The sequence below is a fragment of the Gallinula chloropus genome (assembly GCF_964237585.1).
Source record: "Gallinula chloropus genome assembly, chromosome: 9".
NCBI classification, from domain to species: domain Eukaryota; kingdom Metazoa; phylum Chordata; class Aves; order Gruiformes; family Rallidae; genus Gallinula; species Gallinula chloropus.
The window spans coordinates 7,230,406-7,250,316 of NC_140094.1; the positions used below are offsets into that span (position 1 = coordinate 7,230,406).

Sequence of the window (19,911 nt, forward strand, 5' to 3'; positions counted from 1 at the left end):
CAGCAGCCTGGAGCTGCACTCATGGCACACACCTTCGCCTGTCCTGGCCTTTCCCGGCAGCTCCGCAGTGTCCATGCCACATCAGAAAACTGTCCTTAGCTCCTCATTAAATGCTGTGTTTGGCTGCATTTTGGTTTTGCCAGACTACAGTGTCTTGAATTTGGGTGAATGAGTATCATGTTACGGGATAGCATCTGATCTAGATAATCTGAAGCCAAAGCAGCATTAATCTTGCACCAGATCCATGTCGAGACGCTTACTCATGTCTCCTGGTTAGGGAGTGTGGGCTTTCCCTTCAGCCTGAGGTTGGACCAAAAATACCAAAGAGATGCTGGCAGAAACTGTAATTATAAATGAAGACATCATGAAACTAGCCCTACATAAAGCCAAGATCACACTCCAGCCTGGAGCTGGCTCCTGCATTAGAATTACTGAGTGAAACAAGCACGACATTTATCAGTATCACTGGGAGTCATTACCACAAACCATTATAGTGAAGCTCTGAAGTGTTACAGTAAAACAAAACCTGGCAAGCCATGCACACCCAGGATGTTTTACTTAAAGAAATTCAAAACTTGGTTTCACCAGTTTCCTGGTACAGGATAGGCTGGTTTCAGCCCACATAAAAACACACGTTTTCATTAGCTATGAACTACATAATATGATTAAATACTGACATAAAAACTGAATTGCCTCAGATATTTTTCTTCCTTTGGGCTAAGTATATATTTTGGAGATGGTCCATTAACTATCCGGTAAACAGTATACTTCACAAAATGACCCATTTCCTCCCCGTGTGGCCAAACCATTTAAAGGAGATGTTCATTTGCTTCCTGTAAGTAACGCTTGTGGAAGAATTTTCCACTGTGAAGCAGGTCAGGAGCCAGCAGACAGCCCTGGAGCTCTGTGCGAAGCCCACGTGGTGAAGCAAGTCAGGGAGAGCCCACACTGAAGCAGCTGAGATAGGGAAGCTGGGATGGCAGCGCTTGCTTGACACTCGCCCGGTGTTTTGCAGCAGAAGTGTGACAAAAAGATATTAAGAGAACCATGATTTCTCCTAAAGCCCAAAGGCATCAGGCTCTGTAATCACAGAGTACCCCCTATAGCAGCAGGCTTTGAGACCTGAATCCAAAAATACAGTGGATTAGCTCTCACTGCTCTTGCCTCTGGCACTTCTCACAAGTCCCGTCACTCTGTGGGGCCATTGGCACCTCCAGGTTTCTGCCCAGTTAGGCTCTCATTAAAGAAAAAAAAACCCCAACAACCTCTTAAATCCTTCCATCTTTCAAGTGCTACAGTTCTAACAAGGAAGGACTACCATTGCCAGAGCAAATGCTATGGTGCTTAACAGCACTCTTCATGAAGAAGAGATCCACCATTGCAAGTCAGACTGGATCAGACCAACAGTCAGTCTAGCCCAACCCTGTTTCTGACACTGGCCATACACCAAGAACAGAAGAAGAGGATGGAGTCAGGAGGAATTCAGTGGCAGGTTTCATCATTCCCTTGGAGATGATGAAGACCAGGACTGGACCACAGACAGAGGAACATGACCTGTGGAGCTGTCAAACCCTCCATTTTCACCTTGCTTATATCCAGCACTCTTTCTGTCACAGACAGCAAGGTGCCTGCAGCTCACTTTCCTCATCTCTTTGAGGCACAACTTGCTTCAAAGCAGCAGTGTGCTTGGGAGGAACCTGTCTGCTCAAACGCACTTGTACACATGGCAAATGCATAAAACACCGGATACAACAAATGCTTCAGATTTCATACCCATAGCCTGTCTCTGTCAAAAATGTACAAGAGGTCCAAAGCAGCCAGAAAACACCAAAACCCAAATGAGCACTTGCACATCTGGGTTTCCAGACATCCAGGAATCTCAAGAAATGTGCAAAATGTCTACCTTCCCCTTGGCTAAAGCTTGTAGGTGGAAAAAAGGACACATCTAGAGGGACATCTCCTGCTTAGAGGACGGGTGTGATCTCATTATTAGACCTGACTGAACAAAGCCCAGCCCACACTGAGCAAAATGACTTCATGGTTCTCTGTTTGTGGGAGCATTTTGACAAGAGTGAAATGAACCAAGACTTCAAGCCGATCTGAGGTACAGTGGGTGCTGTTGTGGGAAGGCTGAGCAACACTGCAAAATCCAACAGTACTCCTGAAGTGCAGCTGGAATCAGACAACTACAACTGTCTACTTTCAACCAAGGACACCACACCTTGTCTTAGGACTCTTCAGCATGCTTCCTCCTGTCCCCTAAAATGCTCTTTGTCTGCCCTGGCAGCTGGTTTTCCTCCATGAGCTGCTCTCATGCAAGCTGTAACCTCACTGGGAGTTATGATGTGGTCAAATATAATGATGAACAGCCACAGCAGTCTCTCATTGTGATTTTACAGGCATTTGGGCAAAGATGTCTGTACCAGTTCAGCTAGTGGCTGTCTGGGGTTCAAAATGGTAACACAGCCTCTTGAGTCACTGATTTGAGAAGGAGCTGGGAGATACTTTTACAGCATTTTGAGGGGGTGAATGCTGACTATTAAAGTCCAACTTCTCAGAAGAAACATAATGTAAATAAAGATCAGCAGTCATAAATGAAAGGCAAGAAAGAGGAATCTCAAAATCTGCTTGTTTTCACTGTTGAACATCAAAGCTGTTTTGCAGCTTTGCTGTCTCAAACCCAGAGAGGTAAATAATCTGTTGTGCTATGTCTGTCTGTTCTTTAGGGCAAACATGGGATATTATATTTTCATTTAAAGATACAATCTTCAGTGCTTATGAGGTGTTAGTTACTAGGAGAAAGTACACATGGTAAAGATAACTGTATGTTACAAATAGGAAATAAAGGAAATATAGCTGAAATGTTCCCAAAGATTTGCATTGCTACAAGAAAAAGGACTTAAATCTTGAAGTAACTTCTGAAAAGCTCCCAGGAGCATGCATACAGACAAATGTATCAGATCATTCAGGAATCCTGTTCTTGGACTCTTTCATTAGCTTTTGCTCCCAACCTCCTCCTCACTGCCTTTGCCAAGTATAATTTTTCTATGTAGAAGTATCATCTGAGTAGCATCCTTCTAGATTTCTTTTAAAAATTAACTTCAAGTAACCATGCACAGCCTCTGAGAGATGCGTGCTTTTGGAGATAATCCAGCTTTTTTGATCATCACAGGAGTCAAAAGAAAATAAGAACAGAGCCCATCAGTGTCTAGTTTAGGTAAGACTGGAAGAGCCTCACATTCACTGCACAGATGAGTTTTACGACTCCTTTTATTTAGACCATAGTTGCCTAGTTTATTCACTGATACTGCCTTCTGCAAGAAGACTGATCTGGAATATTTATACAAAAATGCAGTGTTTACACTGGACTTCTTGATATGGTCTTGGAACCCACCGAATCCAGCTGGATCTCTGCTGCCTGCAACATCTGCCATACATAGTTTGAGAGACCTACATCAGTAAAAGTAACCTGGAGTTCCCAGCATCTTGCATGGCCTTAGCTGAGTCGAAGGGCTCTGGCAGCTGGCATAGCTTCAAAGGACTGTTAGAGCAACTTTATACCAAAACAAGGTAATTACCACAGCCTGCATCCAAGATCGGCTCTCATATATTATTATACTGTCAAGGAATAAGCTGTGGGATCTCTAAAGATCTGAAGAAATTCCCAAACCAGTCGGTGGTGTATATACCCACTTACACAGCAGAACATGAAAACACTACGGTATTTCAAAGATGAAAAAAAGAGTAAAAAAAGAAAACCACCACTAAATATCTATCATTATGAAAATTCATTGTAAGAGATCAGAAGCAGATTTATTTGACGCCACTTCACTGTCCTCCCACACACCCACAAGCCCGAGCAGCCCCTTCCCTGCCAGCCATTGTCCTGGACCCCATCACCAACATTTTTACACGCCCGTCTCGCAACAGCCTCCTCTTGCAGCAGATGGAAAAGCTACACTGCCAACCACATAGAAATCACAGTCCTCCCTGTTTTGGTGTACATACCTCCAGAAGAAGCAGCAGTAAGAACTGGAGAGCCTTGTGTGACTGCAGCACTTGCCATTGACCGCCACCTCTCTGGTCTTTCAGCCTCCTTACTCTTCAGCAAGTAAAGCTCATGAAGCACACTGCAAGAGACACAGTTCCCAAAAATACCTAAGCACCACAGTCGAGGTGTTTGCAAATACATCTCATGTACCACCCTTCCACATGAGGGGAGTGATAGGAAGAAACAGTTCAGATAATTTGTGAAAAATTGGGAACTCCCAGATCAGGACTTTCTGTTTGGTTTTAAACTTCAGCCCAGAACTGCCTCTCTCTGCCACACTTTATTTGTATTTCTTGTTAGTAACTGAAGCACACTTACAGGTGGGGCTGAAGTATTCAGTAAGAACTGGTTTATGCTTTCCACCATAATAATAATAATAATAATAATAAAATCTATTCACAAAGACTCATTTAACCAATCAATCAAGCTATCAAGCTGTGAAGCATTTCAGCAATTTAGTTGAAGACTGCCTCTGTTAGCTACATCTTGAACCCAAAGCTAATGTTGCTTCCATGGAGGATGGGAGCACAAGGCTGGAAAGTGCTCTGATCATTCATCTGGGTTTCCCCAGGCCACAGGACCTGCTTCACAGCTTCAGTTTGAAGGCTTGAACTTGCATGTGCATTTATCTCCAACACTGAAATCATAACCAGGCTTTACAGCACATGCCCCTGCCCTGAGAACGGGTGGAATCAGAAGGTCTGAGCTGGCTTGGCAAACTATCCTAACAGCTCTTCACGGTGCCTGTACAGTAAAACCACACGAAAATCACTGGACTTCTTCCAGTTGCCCTCTGAGTAAAAAGGAAAGTGCCTGCTCCTGACATTTGGATGGTTTTATAACGGGCAAAGAGACCTCATGGTAGAGGTTTCACCCTTGTGCTCAAATACCTTGCATCAAAGTGCACTGCTGGGGGACAGCTAACAGGATCCCTGGCCAAGTTCATAAGGCCATGCAGAGATCACAGGTCTCACACTCTGCAACTGCCTTTGTCCCATGGCCAAGGCTTTGCTGAGGGAACACAGTGCCAGCTACAGCTTTCAAGTGTGGTATTTGCCCCAAGATAACTCCTTTGGGGGGAGTTCTTTGCTGCAGCATGTGGGAACCAACACTGAGGGAAGACAAAAATCTCTCCTGTTTATTCTGACTTCAGCCCTGACCGTCCACCACCAAGAATCAAACTGGAGTTGGCAGTTTGGTTGATGACACACAGCTCTAGTCACAGCTCATTGGCTCTCTGCAGGGATATTTTAAAAAATCCTGTACAAACAGAATTAAAGAAAAGCCACCACCATGTCTAAGCACCAAACAAATCAGACAGGATTTAGATTTCCTCACCAAGGCCCAGACAGTTATTAGTAGAAAATCCCAACTTCTTAACCAGTTGTTTGACCATCCATGGGTTTTATTTCAGTGGAGAGAAAAGACGCAGGATATTTTCACATCTCCTGGTGCATTTGTGTCAGAAGCAGGACATCCTGCCTGCTCTGTGTCCTGGCCCTTTGCGTGCTTCAGGTTACACAGAGGAGTGCTGCTGGTAGATTATTTGCAATGCTGACTAAAGAGCATCACTGTAGGGACACCAAGACAAAAAGGACCCTCTGCAGCTGTCAACAGTCAGAACATAACCACTCCAGAGTTATTACAGCTTTCAGCATAAGCAGAGCGCAGCAGGAGCACCGCTTGTTCTAACAGACCGTGCCCACGGGTAATTATTTACAACCTATGTGGTAGCTCAAGCTGGGGACTGAAGACTCCACCATTTACTGACTCGTGTTGAAATTATCTTACTGATCCTTAAGTCGCCTGCATTTGAGCAGAGGCAAACATTACTACACAGGACTCGCTCCAGTGAGCTTCTCAATGCGATGCCTTATTTTATGGTCACTACCTTCCATAAAATTAATACTTAAACAATTTTAATCCGTGGAATCCAGGCTCATAAATCTGATGGGAGCCACTCAATGAGAACAAAGAGGAAATTTAAAATTTACATTAATAAGCAGATGATGATGCAGAAGCTCTCCAGGCCCCAACCATGCTATAAGGGAAGAAATGTGGAAAGCCAACATTCTCTTCTTTGGGTTGCCTCTAAATGTCTCTGTGTTCCTCTGCCCGGTAACCTTTCCATCCACATTTACTCCCAAGTGAAACAGAGTTAAGTATACCTGCTCTTAAGCAAGCTAGGAGATAAACTGATAAAAATGGCACCTTTCATTTTTAAATTCTTTTTTTAAATTCCCTGGTCACCCATCAATGCAGCAAATGTGAAAATTCATTTTTACTTTAAACCTTAAAATCAGTAAGTGGACTCATGTACAAGGACCACGTGCAGCACTGTTTCCCTGCATGCTAAAGGAACTTGGTAGAAGCCACCACATTCTTTGCACTAATTTTCTTCCCTAGAGTTACCAATTAACCCCAGAGGTTCTCTCTCTCTCTCTCTTTCTGGGGAAGTTAATTCAAAGCAAGTAATTTAACTTGAAATAGCTATTTTAGATGAACCCTGTAGAGACTGCTGTTCTAGAGCAAAACTTCCTTTGGAAATTAATCAACCCACAATTTTAAAACCCAAACACTCGACCTGGAATATGTTCCTAAGACAATTAATTAGAAATCATTTTAGTGGGACGGACAGTCCAGCATGACTCTTTCAACTCCTGCTGCAGCTGTGATTACTTTCCTGCTCCCTCTCTCCTTCCTCTGCTGCTGTGTCTCCTCCAAGCACACACAATGAATGCATAAGGAGCATCCAACAAGTCCTTTCCACCAACATACCCTGATTTTCATGTGGTGATATGTGTTAGACAGGGGAATCACCTGGTACCTCATGCAGGACCTTCTGCTGCAGACACCCTCCGGTGCTGGGGTTTCTCTGGAGCAGCAGCAGTGTCCCAGCTTTAACGGAAGAAAACAGAGATATTGGAAACTCAGTTTAGATAAAGTGACACAACAAACTGACGTCAAACAGGATTAGCCCCTTCATATCTCAGTTCCTTGGTAAATACTTTAAATCAACATGTTACTAACCTTAATTCCCGTCCTTCCGAAATAGGGATTAATTTTTGTGTTCAAGTCAACTTTCACGTGAGATATTGAAGCACTGGAGAGTAATTCACAATGAAATTAATTTAGCACACCATGTATCCTGAATAGTAGCATATGCACATAGCTGAATGCAGAACGAGGACCCTAACAGTAATCTCCTAGTCTCTGAAACCACCAACACCAAACCCTAGCTCAGCACATCTTAAAATCAGACACATCCAGCTAGGCAGACAGCGCACAGGTGACTGAGAACTTCCATGCAAACAGCCTTAGAAGACTTGAGAGTTGAAGCCATGGAGCCAGGTCATCTTGCGAAGGCTGGAAAGGAAAATGCTGCCCAGACTTGATGGCCCAGAACTGCCTGGGGAGGGCTGGTAGTGCTAAAGACACACAGGTTTCTTCTTGCTTTTTCAATCTTATTCACAAGGTTAAGGATGCTCGTTACTCATCTTTACTGTGAGAATATTGTCCAATCACACCCTACCCAAGTGGTGCATCCAAATTCATCCTTATTAGGAAGAAGCTGGAACAAGTTTCTTATGTAAGGACCTTCCATCGCAACTGTCACTTTACAGAAAAGGGAGCAAATTTATCTCTGCTTTTAAAAGCAAACAAATGGAAAAACCCCACACCCCCAGCCTAAAAATGAAGCAATGCCAAAATGAAAGATCTGCTATGAGTCACCTAAGGCACACCAGGGAATCCCCAGAATTTCTTTGATTAGAGGGTATAAAAATGGATTTGCATACAGGCACACAAAAGGGACCTGAACTAGGAAGAAACACTCCCTCTTTCACTTGAATGAATACCAACTATTGATGCATGTCATATGAGCTGTGAGATGCAAATGGATCTCAAAAGACTGTGGGCCCATCTGCAAGTGATTTACCCCGCGGAAGGAGTGACTTGCAGCAGCATTTGTTCTTCTGCTGGGGAGAAGAACAACTCCCAGTTCAACCATGTAATAACCCTGTGCTATAATCCCTCAAAACAAAGCCAGAAAAAGCCACCAAAGTAGGACTTGCAGTGAAAATGCTTTCATCTCTGCTGTGCATGCCAGAGCAGGTTGGGATGCAGATGGGACACTGCTGCCTTACAAACAGTGCCACGGTGGGGTGAGGCGCGCTGCTGGGAGGAACTCCAAGCACTCCAGCTGCTTTCATATTGCAAATCCTTCACCAGAGCCCAAGGAAAGTGCTGGACAATGGGAAATTCATTTACATCCTGATGTGCTGCAGCCAAGCAAGGGACTAGGAGGGCAGTGAAAGCAACCGAATTGAAGAGTTGCTCAGGGATGGTTTGGAGATGCTAAAACTTGAAAGTCCAGTGCGACCTCGCTGCTGAGCAGCTGTCTGCACAGGGAACTGGAGAAGAAGCTGAGAAAGCCTGGGAATTAGCAAGGTAAGGCAGAAAACTGAAACAAGCTGCCTGCAGTGGAACTTGGTGAGCCCAGGTAAAGCTCAGATGAAGCTAAATCTCAGCTTTAAACAAGGGTTTACACTGCTTTTTCTCCCAGGTTTCCAAGTGCCCAGAAAGCTTTCCCTATGCACTGCATTGGTTCTTTGGTTAATACAGCTGAGCTTGTTGGCAAGCAAGGAACAAGACCAATCTAGTTAATGAAAACAACAGTGAAGGCCAGTGCAGGACCACATCACATCAGCATTTCTCTGTCCAGTGCTCACATAGAACACAGGAAAGTCACGCTGGCTTTAGCAGCCACATGCATTTATCTTGGTTGAGGCCATATCAGGTTGCTACATGCCAGAAGTGAGTGAGGTAGAAGGCAATGTGATGCCTGGTGTCACATTGTGCTGCAGTTCAAAGGAAGCCAGCTTCTGTACAGGAGAAAGCGATTAGCTGGGAACAACGGGTACGTCCCTAATGGCAATGGGCTGGACCTGGCCCTGGCAAGGAGGGCTGACCAAGCAGGGTTGACCAAGCAGGGTAAGGGCTGGCCAGCTAGGACAGGAAAAATAAAGTCCTTTATTCCACTACTTTACCTCTCACCATGTCTAAGTAATAGGTCCTACTCATGTAAGTTTTCTGCTTACACACGGTTAAATTAGAAAATAAAAAAGTACCAGAAGAAAACAGATGGAAGGAATCAGAGTTGCTAGAGAATATTCTCAGGCACCAATATATCCAGATGCAATGGCAACTGCAAGAGTAATAATCTCAAAATAGCCATGTTTTGCAGGACACAAGGCACTAGGGCTCACTTAGCTCCTGACACCTCTCACTAAAGCACAGCTGTTGGGTTACAGGGGAACCTACCTGCAGCAACATCACGTTTTACCACGGACTAAGTGCCTATGGATTTATTTATCTGGTTTCTGTACCTTGTGCTCAACACCGTGCTGTCCTGACGAACCAGAGTGCTGCTGTACCTGAGCTAACCAGCACAGAGCCTGTCGAGGTATGCCTGACATGGTGAGCTGCCAGACTTTGCATCTGCCGACTTACTGGAACACTAGTTTGCCTGCTCAGACACGTTATAAATGACTTGCTGTATTCCATACCACTTAGATGGGGCTGTAACAGCAAAAGAGTGAATTTAGTAGTACCTGGGACCAAAGACTACTCTGTAGTTTCAGTGCAACGCTCCTGATTTGATATAGTATATAAAAAGATCATTCACAATGGAGAAATCAGAGATTAAACAACTTCCTTTTTCTTTATGATTCTAAGGGGCTTAATGTGACTTCATCCCAAAATGACAGTCTGTACTTACTGGCACCTCAACGTACACCATCTACAAGATGGGCTCAGTGCGACAGTGAGGGAGGCACTGCTCACCCCATCCCACAGAAAGGGAGACCAGATCATGGAGTCGTGAGGTCTCTTCCCCAATGCCACCTACTGAAAGCAGCAACCATTCTCCTGGCACGAGTGGAGCTCCAAGCTCATGCTGAGTCCCCAAGACAGCAAAGGAACAGACATGCTGCCAACCCCCACGCACGCTGGATGACTCCCTCAGAAAACATGTAGTCAGAAGGCCTCAGCACCGTGTGCTGCCCCTGAAGATGCCCCGACTGCTGCTGCCTGCAGCAGGCACAGCCACTGCTGTCGGATGCGGATGGAGGCAGTGCTGGTTCTGGGCTCCGGGGCTCTGTCACACCCGTGGGCCTTGCAGCACAAGGCTCACTTTGAAGTGCGGATCAGATGTAAGCTGTGATTGTTCCTGCAGCACTAAACAGGAAACCTCACTCCAATGGCCGGAAAGGAGACGTTAAAGCACAGATTTCAAAACCTGTTGCTACAGGAGAGGCCTCCAGTGTGTGTGTGGTCCTTCAAGCTGTGACATTAGGGGGCTGTGAAACACTTGGCAGGGAATAGCCTGTGTTAGAGAAGCTCACAAGCAACATTTATAGGAAAACAGTTGCTGCAAACTTTGCAAGTCGAGCTGTAGGCAGGAGCTATACAGTTAAACATACAAACGGTAGCTCTGAAACCAGTTCATCCTGTCTGGAGGAGGCTGAGCACCTCCAGTGGCAGATCTGAGGAAACCTCTAAAAGCAGATGATTTCTGCTATGAAGGCAGGAGCTGGAAGAAGGCCCCTGTCCATGAACCACATCCAAGCCCCTCTCAGTCCAAGACAACTAGAAGTGTAAAGTTCTCAACAGGTGAGTGTCCAGAGAGGATGGGTGCTGTATTGCTTTAAGGGCACTTCTTCAGCTATATTGGCACAGCCCTGTTTGCAGGTTGGCCTCATAAAATGTACTTGTAAAGTGCAGTTTCAGCTGAAGGGCCAGGAAGCTGGGACTTAAACCAGCGTGGTCCTCTCACTTGGAAGATGGTGCTCCTAATCCCTGAAGCTCTGCTGCCTTTTTCCCGTTATCAGGGGTGACAAGGAGCCCTCAGGGTGCAGCTTGCAACTGCACCTCCACAGCAGCTTGCCCAACTGCACCCAGGGCTTTTTGAGCTTCTCTAGACCCTGACAGCTTCTGTTCCCAGCAGCCACAGCCCTGACATGAGCTCACCTCCTCACAGTGCCCACGAGGAGCAGACCGCCCAGCCCCTGATGGCCAGCAGTCCCTCACCTAAACCTTCACGGGGCTCATACGGCTTCAGACAGGGGTCCATCTTCACCAGCAGTTTGCAGGGAGGATTGTCAGCTGACAGCCAGTTTTCTGAGGGTGGTTCTCCCAGCCCTATCATGGAGGTCATGTCAGGAATGGAAAAACATGAGTGTGAAACTGAAGCCTATTCACATCAGCTGAGGTGTGGACTATGGAAGTATGCTCGGGTGGGGAAACATGATGAGCTTCAAGTGCCTGCTTGACATGGTGCCATCAGAAGCTGGCACAGGAGCATCACTCCTGCCGGATCCTTGTCAGTTAGCCACCTCAGGTACACTGCTGAGGGTCCAGGAGGTCTTTGTTTTGCTCCCCCTAGGCAGTTTCCCAGAGAGAACTTAGTTCACCCAAATTGTATCTGCAAAGCCTCTACTCCCAGGGTTTCTTATGATGTCAAATATGTAACTAACTGGATCAAACACGTACATGCAAGACGATCAGCAAGACAAGAACTTCCTTCTGATGTCAAGGTCATCTGAAACCACACAAGTTATGTCTGTTAGCTAGAAAGCTTGCTGGTCAAGTTTGCATGGGGGGAAAAAAAAAGCAGCAAGGAGGATGCACTCTGGGAAGGATTACTGGACTGGCAGAGAAGAAGGTGCAATTTAGCACTAAAACCAATGGAAATGCAGGGAGATTCTTGGAGAGATTCTCCAGTTATGCCCATGGGCACTGGAGAGGAATCAGAGAGATTCCTGCAGGAGCAAAGCACACCGACTGCTGAATACTTTATGTAAATTGACCCTGTGGGCACAAGCACAGCTGATAAATGCTAAAAGTTTGCAAAAATACAAGGTCGAGCTCTCCAAGGCCCACAGGCTGACTATAACCTGGCCAAGACCTACTCAGTGTGCCATATAGCCACGAGCACACCAGGTTCACAAACTGGATTCACAGTCTCAGCAGAGAGGTGGCAGCTGAGGGCACCTGAGCTGTCTAATGTACTTCAGGAGAACATTCCTCTGCCACGTCTCCTCAAACACCAGGACATTTACAGCTGCTACTCTCATCTCCATGGGCTTCCCCTGAGAGCAGAGGAGCGAGCACAGGAACTTCAGTGGAAAAGCAAGCAGAACTTTCTGTGATAAGGAATACGCTAGACCAAAAGCAGGCATAATCCTGGATAGTAATCTCCTCTTGAAGCACCAGCTATCACCAGCAGCTCTCAGCGCTGTTCTCTTCTCCAGCTCCCCATTCAGAGGCTGAATTCACACCCTTACTGGGTCATTTTTTGTCCTTCATACAAAGCAGATTGAGTCCGGTGGCCTCTCATGCTAAGGGCAAAGGTCTTTCCTTTTGTCAGCCTCTGTACAGCCCTTTCCAGGTTCAAACAGGCCAGTGTTTTTCCTAAGCTCTAGGCAGAAACAAGAACGCAGACAGGCTGCAGTTTGACCAGTTATGCAAAACAAACCCTCCTCCAGTGAGGTGTGATTTGGGGATTAAAGTTTTTCCCCTTGAGCTCAACGCAACCTAAAAATCTTTCCGGCAGCTTATTGCAGTTTAGCTACCCCCAATCCTTAAAAGACTTCTCTCTCTCAGCACACCAAGGAAGGTCTTTTTCAGGGACTTTCCAAAGCCCTCAGCAAACCTGCTGCACGCAGGGTACAGTACCAGCTTCTGAATTTCACAAAGCAGCTGAGATGCCAGAGTGAGAACTGGGGGGTTGGATGTCAGGAACAGAACAAGCCTGGGCATTATTTCACTTCAGAACCCTTTGCCAGTCATCTGGAAACTCATCACGTTGTTCCAGGAGCATGGAAAACAGGGGGCTGCAGTCAGAGTGCATCGCTCCTCACATCCAGGCTTTGTGTGGCCCTGGAGAGGTGGCAGTGGCTCCCTTGGGCAGACTGGGACTGGTCAGTGAAACAAAAATGACTGAAAACCGCTTATAAAACCCCTCCTGATTTCCAGCTGCTTCTTCACAGACTGTGCTTCTTTCACCCTCTGAGACATGCATGGACATGAGACTAAAGCTTGTGCAGTCCAAGGGATTAATCAAAGGATGCCATGAATTTGCTGGGAGAAAGCAGACTACGTGCCTGCAGTAACGAAGGACGTAGAGAGATTGCTATTAAGCACTGTCACAGGCTTCTTTGGTAATTGTTGTCTATTCATACTAGCTCTGTGCCGCAGCCCTCTCAAAAGCCAGAAAAGATTATCATGTCATCTTGCCACCTTCACAAACAAGAAAACACTTATGAAAATACCTGAAAGTCTGGACAGACAAACAGACTGTTTTCATTCTATTAATCTAAAAAGCATGATAAAGCCCACAGCCAGCAGAAAGCGCATCCGTGTTAACTTATTTCCAACAGAGCTACCCCCTGCTAAAGCAACCCAGACCTGGCTGCTGCCCAGAGCTCAAGCCCTATGAAAATGTACCTGTGCCTCCTTGAAAAACTAGCACGTGCTATGCAAGTACTTAGTAGCACCCATAGAGTTAACTTCTGCATGCTGCCCTCTTAAACAGAACTGGTTTTGAGATGTTTTTGTTTAAACAAGTTAACAGAAGTGTCAGAGGCCATTTCACCGACAGCACATGACGACAGCCGCCTTCCTCCTCTATCAGCAGAGAACAATTACCCACTGGGAAACAAGGGCTTACTCGTGTTGAGTCAGAGTAGGAAAATCCGTCCAGAAAATACATGCAAATGAAAGAGAGAAAAGACAGACTTTGCATTCCATCTTCCCGCTCTCCCTCCTCCCTTCCCTTGAATAACGGGAGCTAAGCTGACACTGCCTCTCCTGCCCGGCCCAAAAAGCCCCGTGGAAGCATTTCGCACATCGACCGCCTCGTCTGTTCCCACAGCTCCCCTGGGGGGATCGATAGTAAATCGGATGCTTGATAAAGCCTCACTAAGGCTAACGACTTCTGGTCATCTCAGGCCAGGATACTGTTTTCCTGGAGTATCAGGAAACAGCACGTCCTTCCAAGGATGGGTTTGTGCGTAAAGCACAGGAGCTCTTGGATCTGCTCCAAGGCGAGAAGCTCTGGACTTTCGATGACTGCACGAGCAAACCACGCCGGCATTTCCCTCCAACCGCGACTCCGACCGCAGGGGACGTGGGAAGCTACTTTCCTTCACCTTCATAAAGGACCCAGGGCCAAAGGGCTTGTTAGGTGATGGGCGTGATAAGGGCCTTCAGAGAATTCAGTTTTATTCGACTGCAAGAGCCGTCTCTCACGTGGGTAACTGCAAATACTCACCAATAACACTCGCACACAGGAACTTGCCAGCACCAAATCCAGCTGACAAGATCAGCTGTGAAACACCAAGCTCTCCCCTGTGTAGGTCCCTCCTCACTCCCTCTCTGTTCCACACCAGAGGTGACTTTTCAGAACTTCCCTGAGGTCAGGAGGATCCCCTGTTCCATACCCCCATACCCAATGGTGCATTTCCATGCTGGCACCTTTCAGAGAGATGATGCCGCCAGCAGCCTCTGCCTACAAGCAGCAGAGCAGGCACGGTGCCGGCACAGGCAGGGCCACGCTGCACCATACCCTGACCTCCGACAGTGGCACAGGGCAGAGAGCTCTCACCTGCACGTCTCACCTTAAACCTGGCCCAGAAGGTACCAGCGTTGCTGCAGCCAAAGCGATGACTCAAGCTGAGTTTAAGGTTGATCCCAGTAACAGACATGGCCATAAGAGAAACAAGGACATGTCCTGCATCGGCATCAACTTCCACTTGTGGCTGTGACACAGCCCTGGGCTTGGAAAGGCTCTGCAGCATTGCTTTGTATTTCAAATGGATGAGCAGGTCTGAAAACGCCACCAACCTCCTAACCCTTATTCAGAGCAAAACTTATTCAAAACAGACTAACAACAGAAACACCACTTCTGATGCCACATTCAGCCTTCTGTTTTCAGGAGAGGATGGAAGCCAGGTCAGATGCCATGAGTTATTCTGGTATAGTCCCATTTCATTTCTTTCAAGAAACTTAGCCATAAATAACTGAATACTCCCACCTCTTCCAGGAACACCAGTCCTGCTCTGCCTTCATTCCCCTCAAATAAAGATGTCATACCTAGGTCAGTCCTAAATTCGGGACACTTTGGCTATTTCTCATTAAGCAGTGGGTTCTACTAAGTCAGAGAGGCTTCTGAATTCTAGGAAGCTGCAGCCTCCTTTGGCAAACAGACCTGTTGATGTTGTGGCTTTTCTAGATGCACACCATAGAACGTAGCCCCAGTGTGCACAAACACCCTGAGGTAACAGCAGCCTGTGAAGGTCCTTGCTGGTTCTGCACTCTGGGCATAGCTGGGCCTCCAGCAACGGGGCATCCTCTCCTCCCTGCCTGGGTAACATGCAAGAAGGGCACCCATCAACCTCCTATGTCTCACTTTGGGTTCCTCCCCTGTGCTGAACAGACATGCAATAAATCATCACTGATTTTACACACTTAACTCTCCCCCGAGAACCCCCCCTGCTTTTAACAATCTCTCCCTGGTCTCTCCTCCCTCCCTGGGCTGTTGTGCTGATTAACTACTTCATGTTTACAAGGTGTTTTGAAGAAGAGCGCTGTGCACTCAGCATTAAGCGTGATTAGTACAGAAGTACTGTGGGCTCTGGCAGTGCTCTTCAGGCCAGTAAGCACCGCAAGTGACTTTATCCTTCTGCTTCAGAACTGCCACCACCCACAGCATGTTTCTCTTACCCAGAAACACACAGCACATCTTGTCCTAGAGCTCAATTAGAAACCGACTGCTGGTCAATCCTGTGCTCCATGGACAGCAGGAAGGCCAGCCGGCCCTCACGTTGCACAAACCCCACTGCTGCAGCAGACCAAACGGCACACTCTGCTTCTGCCAGAGCAAACTGTCTCCATCATGTCCCCAAACAGGGTGATGGTTAGGTGAGGGACCCTCTGTGGCAAACAGCCAGGCTGCAGTGGGAGCATGGCAGGCGATAAAGAGACCAGAAATAGCCAGGAGAAACAAGTTACAGGAAAATTGAAGAACAGAAAGTGCAGCAGCAGGAGCCAGAAGTGAGGGAGAGCAACCTGCCTGGGATCCAGCCCAAGAGCTCCAGCAGAGCTGGCTGCAGCCCTGCAAAGATGCATTACCCTCTTGAGCCCCCTCCCCAGTCCCTCCCTGAGAACACCACGCCTGGGTCTCCATCTGGGTCAGCTCCATCCCCGGTCAGCAGTCAGACACGTTTGCACAGAGACACATGTCCCCTCCTGCCCCCAAAAGCCTGAGGGATGGCTTGGGGTGACACTGTACAGCTGCTTGAGGTGACACTGTGCATCTGCAGCTGCTTGCTCCATCAGATGGAGTCAGAGTCTGCAGCACAGGGCAGCAGTGCAGGGCAGGAGGGGACACGGGCTGGACACTGCCACCACACACCAGGCTGCATGACCAACAGGAGCTCATCCAGGGGCACAAGGCCGGGTGAGGCTGAGGAATGCCAGAAGCCCTCTGCCTTCCAGATCTCTGCCTTTGTGCTTTTTACATATAAAATAGCCAGGCACACAGTTTGGGTTGTCCTTGGCAATCAGGGAAATCCAGTAAAACACTTTCCTTCTCCCTGCCAGCACAAGGCAGTTGCCTGTTAGTGTTTATATAGTCCGTCAGTCTGTCCCTCTTTCCTGTGTACTCTCTTTAAACTTACCCTCCTAAAAATATTACAGCTGCTATTCTTTAGGTACAGCTTACACTCCAGAAGGAAACAAGCTGCTGGGTAAACAGGCACCTCTGCTCCCCCGCCCAGGCCAAGATGAGTTAAGTGGCTTCATTTCAGAACCAGGATGCTACCGACATCCCTGACGCACAAGCTGCCTTTCCCCAGCTCCAGCACCAGCAGCCTTGCAGCAAAGGCTCGAGCTGAGAGCCTGCTGAGTTAGTGATGGGACAAGCATGGGGAAATTTATTAACAAACAAAATCCTGCTATTACAAACCACTTCCAGTGCACTACCAGGGCTTTTAAAGGTTCGTGGCAGGATAAGCCATCTCCTTTCACTCCCAAGGGTGCAATCGAAGGCTTCATTTCCATGATTGCTGAGCTCTTACCTCAGTTCCCATTAGCCGCGAGTGTTTGGCTCTTCTGCAGCACAACAGTTTGATGTGCAGAGGGGGGCTAAGTACCCCCATTCTGACTGAAGGCTCAGGGGGCATCCAGTAAGTTTCCACGCCTGACGTGAGAAGCAAGTGTGAGTTCCTGCTTGGAGAAGCCTATTCCACACTGTTGCCCACAGGCTTTGAGCACAGGGATGCCCTGAGTGCGGGTGGGACCCGGCTGCCTGTGCCCAGACATCTTTGGCTCCAGCTCTGGCCCTGGCACCTGCAGGTAAAGGCAGCCAGGAGCAGGGAGAGCTTGCCAGCTCTGGGGTGCTTCGGGGGCACTGACCACGGCCTTAGCCTGCCCCATGCCAGAATATGATTGGAGCAACAAGCTGATGTGCCCATGAAGGGCTGGACCTCCTGAAGCTCTACAGTAGCTGCAGTTTTGGTCCTAAATTTAATTGGCAAGAGGAAGACTTGAAAGACATCTGCCCTCAGTGTGAAAGTGCTTTAGAGAGACAGCAGATTCTTCAAAGTAATTGTCCCACATCGCCCACAGTTCCTCCTCCTTATCTAAATGTGATATTAGCAGCCGGGCTATCGCTGCTCTCCAGGGATTTAATTATTCGCGAGGAATCACTGTTTGCAGCAGCTGGCAGACAGTGCTGGGTAAGGTCTTCTGGGACCAGACTCCTGGCTGCTTTATGGTTTGACATTAAAGGAAATCTCACAAAAAACAGTCGCCTTCTACATGATCAGATAAATGCAGTCGTCAAGCACACAACTGAAAGCTCCTCAGTGAAGAAGGGGTAGCAGGCTTTGGTTTGGATATTTTTTTTCTCTCTCACACTATTATGAACTATTAAGTCAAAACCAAATCATAACATGCTCATTCAATCTCTCGTATCTGCCAGATGCACAGAGGCTTCAAAGAGAGGTCTGGTTGAAGGAGGCTGCTTTCAGTGATCCACCTGGAGGCAAAAAAAAAGGAAACAGAGAGAAATAAAGTGGATTTTGTTTCCGTATAATCTAGTGCCACCACGTGCTGCTGGCTGATCTGTGATGAAATCTCCAGAGCTCAGTAGGTGTTTGGGGAGTGACAGCAGCCACCCATCCGGCAGAGCAATGCACAACCACAAGAGAAAGACCCGAAATGGAGGCCTGAGGAAAACGTGTGTAGGAAGTTGGGTGTGAAGATGAATGATGAAACTAACTAAAACTTGTGCTAAGTGTGATTTACAGGAGGGAAGTGAAATTATCCTCCCAGGTGAGGGCAGCCTCAGGTCACAGCTACAGGGTACTTCTCCATCACGCTGACAGTCCCAGGTCTGTGTGTGGTCAGATACATTGGGACAACTGCTTGAAGCCCCCAGGCCAGAGAACATCTTGCAGCACAGTGTCACTTCTTCCACACTGTTGTTACCACATCCAGCTTGCAACAAAGGAGAGGGATTTAATTCCTTCTCCTTCAGAGTTCTTCTTGTCACAGAGGAGCTGCAAATTAGCCACACAATGATGACATGAACTCAAGCAGAACCAATGCTTTGCTGTTTATGTAGCCCAAACACTGGTGACCAGGAGAAAGTTTCAGCTCCTGTCGCTTCTCCAAAGCCAGAGTCCCCACGACCCCAGACCTTTTGGCTCTTAGATGTTTTGGAGCGGTGTACTAAACATAGCCAAGGCACTAAATATACCCCATGTACTGTTTGCGTAGAGCAAAACACTATGTGTGGGCCAGCTGGGCAGATCTATTTCAGTTTGGTGTCACGGGTAGGATAGACAATACACGCTTACCCCAACTGCTACGCTGTGGTGAAGGCTGCTGCAGGGCAGGAACCGCACTTCGGCGCTCACCGGAGAGAAGCGGGGACTCGAGGGGCAGGTTGCCAAGGCCTAGCATGTACAGTGACCTGAAGGAGGTAACGTGGGCTCAAGTTATGGCCTGAGAGTCCTGGCACGTGCACTGGCTTCCCCTCGGAGAGCAGGGCAAGCGTGGCTTCGCACAGCTCTTGGGCAGCCAGCAGCAAGGCTCCTGCAGCGGCGGGCGGGCGGCACAGCCCCACACCGCTCCCTCCGACGGGGCCCTCGGACCAAATTATAAACCAAATGTTTCCCAGCAAGACTGTCACATACCAGGAACTTGTCGGTCAAAGGAGCAGCACAGTGACCTCAAAGTTTTTCCCACAGAAGCTGGGGACTGTGGGTTTGTGGAAGTTCAGTCCTTCGATGTTATATGCAGGCTGGTTTTAATTCTTGCAAACTCTACCCACTGTACTGCTGAACTTGGAGCTGCCCGTTCCAGGGGAAGCATGTACTCAGCAGCTCGCCCAGTTCTCCTCCTGTAAAGGGAAAGAGCAAAACCAAATCAAAGAAACTCATTTACTGCAGAAAGCTGCACTTCGTGCACAGATGTTAAATACCTTGGAAGATGTCTAAGTAAATTGGTGTGGGAAACTGACACCATAATGTTGTTATTCTTGCCTGAAGCCTGTGCTCTGGCACACTGCTCTATTTTCTAACGTAAGGAAAAAGAAATTAAAAACACCCCACCACAAGAGACCTGAGAGAGCCGATGGCCGAGGCTTCTCCAGCGCCGTCTGCACGTGGTGATCGGACCAGCCTGTACGAACCAGTTGCTGCCGTGACTTGCACATACAAGGACTTTAATCCTGATAGCTACTGTAACCATGAGTCATTGTGCAAGTGAAGTATCGTTTGCAGGGGGATCAT

At 47.5% G+C, this 19,911-nt stretch overlaps 1 long non-coding RNA gene across 1 annotated transcript; it reads right to left on the reverse strand.

Annotated features, from left to right (window-relative positions):
* Window positions 1-17,024: 17,024 nt before the first annotated feature.
* Window positions 17,025-19,511, reverse strand: LOC311194685. The gene is made up of 3 exons (XR_014617460.1): window positions 19,315-19,511; window positions 18,976-19,091; window positions 17,025-18,152 (listed from the first exon to the last, which is right to left on the reverse strand). It is a non-coding gene; the product is annotated as an uncharacterized lncRNA (long non-coding RNA).
* Between the last annotated feature and the right edge of the window lie 400 nt (window positions 19,512-19,911).